The 13,572-nt window shown below is 35.0% G+C and overlaps 1 protein-coding gene across 9 annotated transcripts in view; it reads right to left on the bottom strand.

Annotated features, from left to right (window-relative positions):
- The window catches only part of LRFN5 (leucine rich repeat and fibronectin type III domain containing 5), a 292,130-nt gene that overhangs the window by 172,539 nt on the left and 106,019 nt on the right, over positions 1–13,572 (bottom strand). For 8 of the 9 annotated variants that reach the window (XR_006354908.1, XM_043986362.1, XM_043986364.1 and 5 more), the window contains one exon: positions 11,262–11,440. The exons of the other annotated variant lie outside the window; for it this stretch is intronic. The gene's annotated coding sequence lies outside the window, so the exon portion shown is untranslated. The remainder of the gene's footprint in view (positions 1–11,261; positions 11,441–13,572) is intronic. 9 annotated transcript variants of the gene reach the window in all.

The raw sequence follows: 13,572 nt of genomic DNA, 5'->3' as shown, positions 1-13,572 counted from the left end.
GTTGGTATCCTCTTCTGAGGGTGCACCTCAATCTTCCTTGTCACTAAAGAAACTTTCTATAATTTTCAACTTTCTTTGCTTGTTCATCTTGCCATTTTTTACTTGACTTTTAACTCCCTCTTAAGTGGGGCCCTACTTTCAAGCTACACTTTCCCAAGCTTCACAGGGTCCCAGGTGTTTCAATTTGAAGGAGGGCAGGTTTTTCTCTCACCTGGCCTGTTTTCTGGTCTGAAGATAACCTCAAGACAACTTGCTAATTAACCAGTCAGCAGAAATTTGTGTGCTGTGTTTCTTAGCTTTGACAAGCCTGTGCCCCTCCCCCACCTGGGCCTCCTGTTGCTCAGGATTTCTTCCTGGTTCCCTGCATGTGTGGAATAGCCGAATTCCTCCTTAGGTCCTGCAGACACCCCTGTATTTTCCACCACCACCACCACCACCACCACCCCTGACCCATTCATCCCTCTCACCTGACTGTAAGCTTAGTTCCAAAAGATGCTGGTGCTGCAGCTGATTTGGAGGCTTGGGGGTAAGTTCCTCTGGTGCAGTGTGCCTGAGTCTGTGTTGGCAATATCATGGGGTTGGATTCTTCTTGCAGCCCAACATGGCCATCTCTAAGCTGTCTTTGGCTGGAAAATTATCTCAGCCATTGTTTTGTGGGTTTTGCTGCTCCAGGAGTTGTTTTATAGCTGTTTGGGGGAGGGGGGGTAATTATTTCAGGAGGTATGTGTGTTTAATGTCTTTCCCCCACCATCTTGGCTCTGCGCCAGATTTTTTCTTAGGAGTTCATTGATGGCTTATTTGATTGTTTTGTTGGGGTTTTTTTTCCATTTTGTTTTTTTTCTAAGATAAGCTTATTTAGGTATTCTATTTCCTCTTCTGTTAATCTGGTAAATTTAAATTTTTTTAAAAATATTCATCCATTTCCCTAACATTGTCAGATTTATTGGTAAAGTAAATAGGGCAAAATGGTTTGAATTAATTGCTTTAATTTCCTCATGATTGGTGGTGAATTCACCTTTTTCACTTCTGATACTAGCAATTTGGCTTTCTTTCTTTTTTTAAATCAAATTAACTAATGGTTTATTTATTTTAAGGGTAGTTTTTACATAAAAACAGCTTCTAGCTTTGTTAATTAATTCAATGCTTTTCTTTCAATTTTATTAATCTTTCCTTTGATTTTTAGGATTTCCAAATTGGTATTTAATTGGTGTTTTATAATTAGTTTTTTTGTTTTTTGGGGTTTTTTAGTTGCATGCCTAATTCATTGATATTCTCTTGCTCTACTTCATTGATGTAAATATTTAGAGATATGAATTTTCCACTAAGTACTGCTTTGGCTGTACACATAAATTGTGGTATGTACCTCATTGTTGTCATTCTCTAAATTAAATTATTTGTTATTTTTATGATTTTTCTTTGACCCACTTATTTTTTATCATTTGATTAGTTTCTAATTAATTTTAATATATCTTTTTTTTTAAGTGAGGCAATTGGGGTTAATTGACTTGCCCAGGGTCACATAGCTAGTAAGTTAAGTGTCTGAGGCCGGATTTGAACTCAGGTACTCCTGACTCCAGGGCCAGCGCTCTATCCACTGCACCACCTAGCTGCCCCTTAATATATCTTTTTACTTCCCTATATTGAATATAATTACATTATGATCGGAAAAGGATACACTTAATATTTCTCCTTTACTGCATTTGGTTGGGAGGTTTTTATCCTCTAATACACATGCAATTTTTATGGAGGTGCCATGTGTTGAAAAGAAAAGGGTATATTTATATTCCTATTTAATTTTCTCCAAAGGTCTATTATATCTAACTTTTCTAAAATTTTAATCACCTCCTTAATTTTGTCATTTATTTTTTGGTTAGATTTATCTAGTTTTTAAAGGGGAATGTTGAAGTGCCCCACTAGTATAGTTTTATTGTCTATTTCCTCCTGTAACTCATTTAACTTCACCTTTAGAAATTTAGATAGTATAACATTGGGTGCAAATATGTTTAGTATTGACATTACTTCATTTTCTTTTTAGGAAAATGTGGTCTCCCTACTTATCTCTTTTAAATAGATCTACTTTTCTTGCTTTGACTGAAATCTTAGTTGCTACTCCTGATTTTTTTTTTACTTTAGCTAAAAGATAATAGATTCTGCTCCAGTCTCTTACAGTCCCTGTGTGTGTCTCTGTGCTTCACGTTTTTTCTTATAAATAGCATACTGTAGGAATGTGGTTTTTAATACATTCTGCTATCTGCTTCTCTTTTATGGGTGAGTTTCTCTCATTCCCATTTATGATTATGATTACTGTGTATTTCACTCCATCCTATTTTTCCCTTGTTTATCATTCTCTCTCATACACCTTTCACCCTGTCCCTCCTTGCAAATATTTTATTTCTGACCTCCCTCTCCCCCAATTCTCCCTTTCTTCCATAATTCGCCCCCATCTCTTATCCTCCCCCCCCACTTCCCAATAGCATAAGATAAATTTTTACACCCATCTGTGTATACATTATTTCCTCTTTGTTCAAATTCTGATGAGTAAGATTCAAGCAATGCCCATTGGACCCTTTACTGTAATACATCTTCTATACCTCTTCATGTGAAATAATTCACCCCATTCTACCTCTCCCTTCCTCTTCTCCCTTTGCAATCTTCTTTCTTACCCCTTTTTTATATTATCCTATCAATGTCAACTTAGACCTGTGACCTCTGTATATATATATATATATATATATATATATATATATGTATGTATATGTGTATATATATACACATACATATATATATATATCATCCTTCTATCTGTATTAACAGTAATAAAGTGTTAAAACTAACAAGAATTATCTTCCTGTGTAGAGATGTATCAGTTTACCCTTATTGAATCCCTTATGTTTTCTTTTTCCTGTTTACCTTTTTATGCATCTCTTGAGTCTTGTATCTGACAATCAAATTTTCTATTCAGTCTTTTTCTATTTTTCTATTTTCTATTTAGTCTTTTCATTAGGAATGCTTTATTGAAAGTCATTTCCAGGGGCAGCTAGGTGGTGCAGTGGATAGAGCACTGGCCCTGAATTCAGGAGGACCTGAGTCCAAATCTGGCCTCAGATCCTTGACACTTACTAGCTGTGTGACCCTGGGCAAGTCACTTAACCCCAATTGCCTCATCAAAAAAAAAAGAAAAAGAAAAAGAAAGTCATTTCCATTGAATATCCATTTTACCCCTGAAGGATTATTCTCAGTTTAGCTGGGTAGGTAATCATGTTAGTTGAAATCCTACCTCGTGTAAACCTGGGTTGTAATCCTAGTTCCTTTACATTGAAGAATATTATATTCTAAGCCCTCAGATCATTTCATGTAGAAGCTGCTAAATCCTTTGTAATTCTAGCTATGACTACAGAATATTTAAATTGTTTTTGTCTGCTTAAACCACTGTAATTTCTTTTCCCAACTTTTCTTCTCCCTATCTTATTTGGTTTTTCAAATGTTTTTAGCTCTTCTAGGAATATTTCTGAGCTTGAAACAAATTCATATTTTTCTTTGAGGCTTCTCATTGCAACCATTTTGACATAATTGTCCTCTTCTGAGTTTTATTTTGATCTTCCCTATCACCACAGTAACTTTCTACAGTAATATTCTCTTTTGTTGTTGTTCATTTTTCCAGGTTATTTTGTGAAATTTTAATTGTTATATTAAAGTTAGGTTCTGCTCCTGTGGTGTTTAGGGGACATGGAGCCTAGCCACTTGCTTGGTACACAATGGGGCAGGGAATCTTTGCTGCTGTCCTGTGCTGGGGCTCAGGGCCTCATAACTGGCTTTCTGGGGGCAGGGTCTACTAGTGGCATGTCCAAATGATGCCTATACTGGACTGCACTCTCTTTTTGTCCTAAATGAAACCAAGCTTTCCTTACAACCTTCTAAGTTGCCTTGGGCTCAATAATTGTTTCACCCTGTCCTTTTGTTGGTTTTCCTGCTCCAGAATTCACTTTCAGGCATCATTTTATAGTTGTTTAGAGGTGAATTTGGGACTGTTTAGGAGAGTTTCTGCCTTACCCTGCCATCTTTACTCCACCATCTTGGCTCTGCCCTTCTCTTTTATTTTATTTTGTTTTATTTTAATTTAATTTTTTTCTTTAAAATTTTCCCCAAGTTACATGTAGAAAAAAAAAACAATTTTTTTCACGTTGATTTTTTTTTAAACTTTGTGTTCCAAATTTTCTTCCTCCCTCCCTCCTAAACCCTCCCTAAGAAATCAAGCAAGTCAATATAAGTCATACATGTGCAGTCATGCGAAACATCTTTACATTAGTCAGGTTGTGAAAGAAAATTGACAAAATAATTTTAGAAGGAGGAACTAACAAATAAAATTATACTTCAATCTGTATTCAGATACCATCAGTTCTATCTCCGTTGATGGTTTGCATTTTTCATATGTCCTTCTGATAGCATCCTTCTGTGGAAATTTATTTTGATTTGGGGACCCTGCCTTTGGGCTGAGATTAAAAATCCTTAGGCCCTCAGAGGTTTTTTTCTGTGTAAGAGTAGCTAGGGCCCCTCCCCCTCCGCTTCAGCTGTGGGGGGCCTCTGAGCCGGGCTAAGCTGTGCAGACGAAAAACCCCAGGCCATGGTACTGCCCATGTGCACAGCAGGGAGGCACATAGAAACCCTCAGAGACACTGGGGTTTGCTTCACCCAGCCCCCAGATCAGCCCGGGGAGCATGAGCTTGGCTGGCCATGAGGGTGGCCAGCCCCGGATATCACCTGAGAGAGAGAAAGTTAATAAAAAGGGACACTAGAGATGCTAAGAGAGGCAGACGATACAAGAAGTTGGAGAAGACAGTAAGGGAGTCGGTACAGTGGTTGGAGAAAACGAGGAAGGGCTAAGATACAGAGACGTTAGAGACGCCAGGGGTTGGCAAGAGAGGTAAGGACACTAAGGGGCTTTTCAGGAGGGTGGACAAAGTGAAAGGGGCTTGGAGTTAGAAGAAAGGAGTTGAGCAGTGAAAGTGAAAGTGCAGGGAAGCTGGAATGAAGGAGAAAAAGAGTGAAAGTTGGAAAAAGCTGAAGCATACCCTAAGTCAAGAGGCAGCAACAGGGCCCTTATTATATTAAAAGCAGACAGGTTCTATAATTTGCATTTCTTAACCCTTATCTCTTACATTGATTTTGATAAATAAACTTTGCTTTGGTTATTTAATTAAGAGGCTTCTTAATCGTTTGCTTATCAATTTGGGAGCAGCGTGGAGAAATTTTTAAATGGCCCATACTAAATTAATAGTAGTCAGATAAACAGATAGTCAAACATCCACAGATTATTCCTCCAGTTAGATTAGGCCCCCCAATCAGATTAAGCCATAGTCAGTTAAAATATCTTTACATTTGAAGGGGTACTGCAGCAGGACTTTTGGCCCAATTATAATTTTTCTAAAGTTATAATTTTTCACATACTTATAATTTTCATAAGTACCATTATATATTTTTTTCAGATTAGATTAATTAATATTTTTACACTACTCATTATGTCTTTCACATTTACTATTACTATTACTATTCCCTCCCCTTGCTATTTACTCTATTTTCTATCTTCTTTCACTCTATCCCTCCTCAAAAGTGTTTTGCTTTTTTACTTCCCCCTCCCCCAATCAGCCTTCCTTTCCTTTGCCTCTCCCTGCCTTACCCCCTTCCCCTCCCACTTTCCCTCAGGGAAAAATATATTGCTATACCCACTTGAGTGTATATGTTATTGTATATGTTTCTCTTTGAGCCAATTCTGATGAGAGTAAGGTTCACTCACTCCCCCAGTCCTTCCCCATCTTCCCCTCTACTCCAAAAGCTTGTTTATTTTATATGAGCTATTTTACCATACTCCACCTCTCCCTTTCCCTTTCTTCTAATGCATTCCTCTTACCCCTTCACTTTATTTTAAAGATGTCATTATGGGTCAGCTAGGTGATATAGTGGACAAAGCACCAGCCCTGAACCTGAGTCCCCAAGCCCAGATCTGACCCCAGACATAAGCCACCCTACCCTGCCTGCCCCACAAAAAACAAGGATAAACAAAAAATAAATGTTTTAGAGATATCATCCCTTCATATTCAATTCACACCTGTGCACTCTGTCTAAGTATATTCCTGTAAGCTGCCCTAATACTGAGAAAGTTCTTATGAGGTAGAAGTAGTTTCTTCGCATGTAGGAATAAAAATAGTTTAACCTTTTAAAATCCCTCATGATTTCTTTTTCCTGTTTCCCTTTTCATGCTTCTTTAGGGTCTTGTATTTGAAAGTCAAGTTTTCTATTAAGTTCAGGTCTTTTCATCACAAATGCCTAAAAGTCTTCTTTTTCACTGAAGTCCCATTTGTTTGCCTGAAAGATTACATTCAGTTTTGTTGGGTAGGTGATTTTTAGTTGTAATCTCTGTTCCTTTGCCCTCCAGAATATCAAATTCCATGCCATCCAATCCTTTAATGTAGAAGTTGATAGATCTTCTATTATCCTAACTGTAGCTCCACAGTATTTTAATTACTTTTTGTAATACTTTCTCCTTGACCTCGTATCTCTGGAACTTGGCTATAATATTCCTGGAAATTTTCCTTTTGGGATCTCTTTCTAGAGATGATCAGAGAATTCTTTCAATTTATATTTTACCTTTTGCTTCTAGAATATATGGGCAATTTTCCCTGACAATTTCTTGGAAGATGATGTTTAAGCTCTTTTTTTGATCATGGTTTTCAGGTATTCCAATGATTTTCAAATTATCTCTCCTGGATCTATTTTCCAAGTCAGCTGCTTTTCCAAGGAGATATTTCATATTGTCCTCTATTTTTTATTCATCTGGATTTGCTTTATTATGCCTTGATTTCTCATAAAGTCATTAGCTTCTTTTTTGCTCTATCCTAATTCTTAAACAATGATTTTCTTCAGAGGGTTTATGTACCTCCTTTTCCATTTGGCCAATTCGGCTGTTCAAGCTGTTGGCTTTTTTTTTTCATGACCCTCCTGCATCACTCTCATTTTTCTTTCCATTTTTTCCTTTACCTCTCTCATTTTTCCCTCTACCTCTCTAACTTTATCTTCAAAGTCCCTTCTGTGGCCTGAGACCAATTCATATTTTTCTAGGAAGCTTTGGATGTAGAAAATTTGACTTTGTTATTATCTTCTTCTGAGGGTGTATTTTGATCTACCTGGCCACCAAAGAAGCTTTCAATGATCTGTTGCTTTCTCTGCCTGCTCATCTTGACTGCTTATTTCTAAATAGCTTTTAACTCCTTCTTAAGGTGAAGCATTGCTTCCAGGATGCAGTGACCTACAGGGGATTCCAGGGGGTACACCTAGGCTCATTCCCAGCCTGTCTGGCCTGTAAGTAACCATGGCCTGCTTTCTCTTTAACCCAGAAGCAGAAGTCTGATTGAAATCTGATTCCATATGGTCAAAAGCTTGGTGTGCTTGTACCCTTCCCCTACAGGGCCTCTGCTGCTCGAGTCTGGTTACTAGTTCAAAATATGGGCCCTCCGCCTTAGCTCCAGCAGAGACCACAGCTATTTCCCCCGAGGCAACCACTGGACCCCCTCACTGGTCCATGACCTGAGTCTCAGAAGAAGTTGATGAAGACTCTGAGGCTCTGGAGGTGCAGCCTGCCTGGGGCCAGCCCAAACAGCATCTCATCCCAAACAGCAGATGATCTCAGTTGCCTAATTAAGCTATTTTTGGCTGGAAAATAGTCTCACTCTATTCCTTTGTGGGTTATGCTGCTCCAGGAGTTGTCTTATGGCATTATTTTTGGAAGTATATAGACAGATTTGTTGGGAGCAGAGAGAGTCACAGCCTTTCCTTTGCCATCTTGGTTCTACCCAGCGGCCCTGCCCTGCTCATAAAACACTCTAAGAAGGTGCTTAATTACTCTCACCCATATTCTATTGAGCAATATGAAATTTTGCTCTGTTGTGTTTATATTTTAAATTTGTCTTACTCAAACCTACTCATGAAAAGTTTTTAAGCTCAAAATTAATTTCATTCTGCTTCTATTTTAACCTCCTAAAAGGTTAAAATACTTATTTCTCTGCTTTTCCAATATTTCATAATCCAATACCATCTGTGTATTTTATAAGGATTTAATCTTCCTTTATCATGATTAATAGTAGTCTATAGTAAGGAGCCACAAAAGTTTTCCATTTTGTGCATTTTTTCCTATGGGAAATTTTGAATTTTCCCTATGAGAAAACACATGTACACAATGCCAAGAATTTCTTCTATAGTATGCCACTCTTGTATTGAATGAGAAAGGTTTTGCCATATTCCAATCCAATAATCAGAATGTTACAACTAACCTAGGAATTTTTGAGTCTGCCAAGCATGACTACCTATAGTTCTAACAAAGGTGCAAGGTAAGTAAAGTTCCAGTTCAATGTTAGCAGTTTACTTATTTTGAAACTAACATAAAAGTCCTTAGGCTAGATCCACTTTTGGAATATGTGATAGAGAACAATAATCAAAACTACTTAGAAATGAGCTGGGATTCATCTCTTAGGAATTTCCCTCTAATTCAAACCTTTTTCCCAATTTAAAATATGATCTGGAGGGTTAATGATATAAACAGAACTGTCCCACTTACAAGGAGAATAAGGATCTGAGGCAAGCTGAAATGAGACTTCTACAGTTAGAAACATACTCTGAGGAGTTTCAAGAGAAATACATTTTTTACTGTTTTAACACATTATGTAACTTGGAATTACTAACACATTAGCTACAAACACATTAGTGAAGATAATTATCTTAACTCATTGTCACCAAGTCAAAAACAAAGCCATCAAGAAATGAATAGAAAATGCATGATATGCTGATGAGGTGAATTAGGGAAAAGTCTATGACAAAACAGCCATCATAGAAAACTAAAGGTGACACCTGAGGACTGGTTGAGAATTGTCCTGAATAAGGAAATGGACTTTTAATATTACGAAATATATTTTTTCTGCTTCACAATTTTGCTTTCCTGACATTTGAATGTTTGCTTTAGTCTGGAATATTATTATAAAATTTAAAGTGTTTTATGATTTTTAAGGACCTCACAAAAAAAATAACTTTATTAAACAGAAAAACAAGTAACTACATCCTCCATTTTGCAAATCAAGTCAGTTATTTTTCTTGATATAGCTGAATATAATACTTCAATAGATAGTAGAGTTTAATCATTACATACCATATTAATATAATTTCATATATCCTAAATTCAAGTGTTTCATAATACTCAGCTAGCATGCTATGTCTCTCTCTAAATGCAGTGCTCAACTTCTTAAGAAAATTAGGGGGCACCTAGGTGGATAAAGCACTGGCCCAGGATTCAGGAGAACCTGAGTTCAAATTTGGCCTCAGATACTTGACACTTATTAGCTGTGTGACCCTGAGCAAACCACTTTACCCTCATTGCCCCACAAAAAAATATAAAAAAATAAAATTACATATTTTTGTCATAATATACAAGAAAAAGGGGCAGCTAGATGGTGCAGTGGATAGAGCACCCACCCTGGATTCAGGAGGACCTGAGTTCAAATCTGGCCTCAGTCACTTAACACTTACTAGCTGTGTGACCCTGGGTAAGTTACGTAACCCCAATTCCCTCACACACCAAAAAATATAAACAAGAAGAATAGCATCTCATCAATGAAACCAAAACATTCCATAAAGGAACTTAGGCAAAAGCTATAGAGGGAAAAAATTCAAAACATCAAGATAAATAAGTTTGCTAATATTGTAAGTGATTGTTCAGGATTTTTGGAGACACAGGAATCTGAGTATTGTAGACATATAGAAAAATGGTTATATGATATATGTCTATAGTCATTAAAATGTTTAAGATATTTCTATATTTTCCTTTTAGAGTAATAGTCACTATTTGTATCATATATGCTATCCTACTTTTCATATACACTTTGTTCATATAAAATAAGGTCCTTCATAAAGCTAGAAATCCAAAAGAAGGGTAGCCAGAATTATAAATCTGAATCTTATATTTGCTGAGTCTAAATGAAAAGGGCACCAAATAAAGAACAAGGACCATCTTATCTTAATTATGTGGACAGTTCACAAATTTATGTTATTCTTTTGTCCTTTCTTATTTTCTCAAAAAAAAATTCTAGTATCTCATGTTTATTTTTATTATTGTTTAATAATAATAATAATAATAATCTTGAGGCAATTGTGGTTGAGTGACTTGCCCAGGGTCACACAGCTAGTCATGTGTCTGAGGCGGGATTTAAACTCAGGTCCTTCTGACTCCAAGGCTGGTGCTCTATTCACCGCACCACCTAGCTGCCCTTTATCTCATGTTTTTTAAAAGGAAATCTTAATGGATATGTAGAATTTTTTATAAAATGTGGAGAATTCTATTAGAAATATTAGGCATTTATTAATATAGTTATTTACATTGGTCAATAATGGAAAATTAATAATTGACTTTCAAATTGATCCAGATATTAAATGAGGGAGAAAAATGGTTCCATATTAATATATTACTAATTAATAAACTTAAATTTTAATTCAGAAAAGCCATTTTAGATATCAAATTGTTTCTGTTTATCCTTGGTTTTAAGGCTAATTAAAGACTGCTATATTCATTAAATCAATTAATAAATAAAACTTGAATCTTATAAGTCTTCTCTTTCACATTAGGGAACCACTTAATGTGCTCTAATCAATATAGAAGCCTTTTTATTTAGCCCTACCAATAGAAATTACAACATAAACACAATTAATTTAAGAAATGTTCAAACTTACAATATCTCCAATCTACAATATCTTACAATATCTTTCTTTATTTCTCTTTTTTTCCCCAAAGCTGAAGATAGGCAAATCAGTCAGTTTGTTTGGGTTTTTTGTTTTTTTAATTCTTAACATTTTATTCTATTGCAACTGAAGTATCTATTTTTTAACATTCCTTAAAGGAGATATTTTGTCACACTCAAACTAAAATAATGTTAAAATCATACAAACTTAGAATTAGATGAACATTGGATTTTACCTAGACTTTTAGTTCTTTTTATTCTGCCTTCTTTTAACTTCACTAGTCTCTAGAAACTACAAAGGAAATTTCTCTATTTAAAAAATTGCGGTTCTTCACTCCAGAGCAATCTAGTTCATCCCAATGAAATCATTCCATTCTGCTTTAGCCCATTTTGTAGTGTGGTAAAATCATCTAAAGGATTTTCATTTTCTTCTGTCAATATGTTTAAAAATTGCACTGGCAATGATCACATTACATATGATCAACTTACTTCTGGACCCTGAAGAGTTCCTCACTGGTGTGAAGAATTTGTCAGAACTATGCCTGCTTACTGCAGAAGATATACAGGATGGCAGCATTTCCAAAGCTGATCCTTAAGATGGAGTTGATAGTCAGAGTACTCTGAAAACGCATTTCTTCTTTCCACTTGGCTCAATGATTATGGGGACTCTTTAAAGACAGTAAGCATAAAAGAAGTATATGTCAATTAATTAATAAGGATCTAAGATAATCATGTTGCTGGTCATTCTGCAATAAACATACATTATACCATAACCATTACTAAACCAAATTGTGTAACAAAGTATTCCTTAAAAAAAAATAGAGGGGACAGCTAGGTGGCTCAGTGGATGAAGCACCGGCCCTGTATTCAGGAGGACCTGAGTTCAAATTTGAGCTCAGATGCTTGATACTTACTAGCTGTGTGACCCTAGGCAAGTCACTTAACTCTCATTGCCCCACCCACCCACCCCCCTCCAAAAAAAACCCTAGAGAATGCAGGGGGTTTTAATTCATTTTTTTTCTTAATTTACAGTGATATCCTATGAGGAAAGGGTATTTCAAGGAAATGGTTTTCCGTTCAAAAGTGGAAATTTCAAGCAATATATATTTGGCCTTGGGGTTATCTGTTAAGTATAAGTTGAGAAAAGTTTGCACTGTTCAACTTTTATTGCTTTTATTTCTTTAAGAAAAAAATAAACTTAAAGTTTTAGGTAAATGTAAAATAAATGGAATTTTATATTTCTACACATTCATATGTGCTTGTTTGATAAATTATCAATTTTATATAGTAATAAAAATGAAAAGTATGTAAAGAGGAAGGAACAAAATTGTTTAGCATCATGTCACAATTAACCAAATCAAATATAAAAAAGAGAAAATATTTGCACATGTCTTATATAAGTGGTGAGAAAGTTTTAAATGTTGGAACTCCCTTTGACACTAACAAATCCAGGAGTTTCCAAAGACAATTTCTTAAAAAGTATAAATGCCACAGTTTCTGATATACTCATAACATTAGATTGAAATATCCAGAAGGCTTGCATATATAACACCAAACTTATGTCTTTGAAAACATATAGATCCTTGATTTATTTTTCTTAATTTAATATGAATATTTTCTTTGTATTTTTTACAGCACTCTCTTCCCAATGATTCTACCACATAACACTACAACAGAAACCTCCCTTTTAATAGTCATAGAATGAAGTAAAAAAGAATCAATATATTATCTGACTAACAACATATGTCTCATTGTACATTTTACTGTGAAAAGAAAGGCACCATCAGCCACACTGGGTCACAGTATGTCAGAATTCTGATGTTCTTCAATGTTATTTTATTTTATATTATTGTGGTCATTTGGCAAACATTTCTCTTATTTCCATTTGTTTTGTTCTGAATCATTTCACATAGGTCTTCCAAAGTTTTGCAGGATTTTTCTTATGAGATGAAATTTTATGGCACAATAATATTCCATAATTTAGTAAAATTTGTTCAATCTTTGCCCAGTTGCCAGTTTCTAATGCTTTATGTTTTTTAAACTAGAAAAATGTTGCTATAAATATTTTTGTATGGGGGCAAGTTTCTTCTCTGTCTTTAAATCCCTGGAGCACATTCCTAGTAATTTTACTTTTATAAGCTGTGACTTTTCTACTATAATTTCATACCCCCATATCCTGAAAAGACTGGACCTATCTACAACTCTACCAACAGCATATTAGGGTACCTACATTCTCCAAGAAACTCTAATATATAACATCTTTGAATTTATCATATATGTCATCATTTGGGTATGAAGTAACACCTAAGAGTTACTATAGCAAATCTATTGTTTTTCAGTTTAAAGTTATTAATTTAATAGAGATTTACTGAATGCCTATTATGTGAAAGGCATCAATGTTTCACAAAAGAGTTATGGTCAAATATGAAATTCTGAATTTTACACAGAACATGACATTTGGTAACCAAATTAATATGGGAGCATATTTTTAATTTGTTAGTTTCTACTAAAAAGAAATTTCTTCATGTTAATGAAATTTCAAAAAATAAATATTCAGTGAAAATATTACAAGTAGTCTTATATAAATAGATTTTTCTTTATTAGAGCTAAGTATAAAATACACTTTGCAGAAATAAAAGGTGACAAAAATTGGTTTTAACTCATCAATATAACAAAAAATGTTACTATCTAAATTAAAATCTAGTTTTTTATTAATCAAATTCTTAATGGGATTCTCCATGGAATTAAACATAATAATAATAAAATCCAATTAGTAGAAAAAAAAGACCTAATGTCTGAA

The sequence above is a fragment of the Dromiciops gliroides genome, chromosome 2 (assembly GCF_019393635.1).
Source record: "Dromiciops gliroides isolate mDroGli1 chromosome 2, mDroGli1.pri, whole genome shotgun sequence".
Lineage (NCBI taxonomy): Eukaryota > Metazoa > Chordata > Mammalia > Microbiotheria > Microbiotheriidae > Dromiciops > Dromiciops gliroides.
This window is presented reverse-complemented; position numbering and strand designations above follow the sequence as displayed.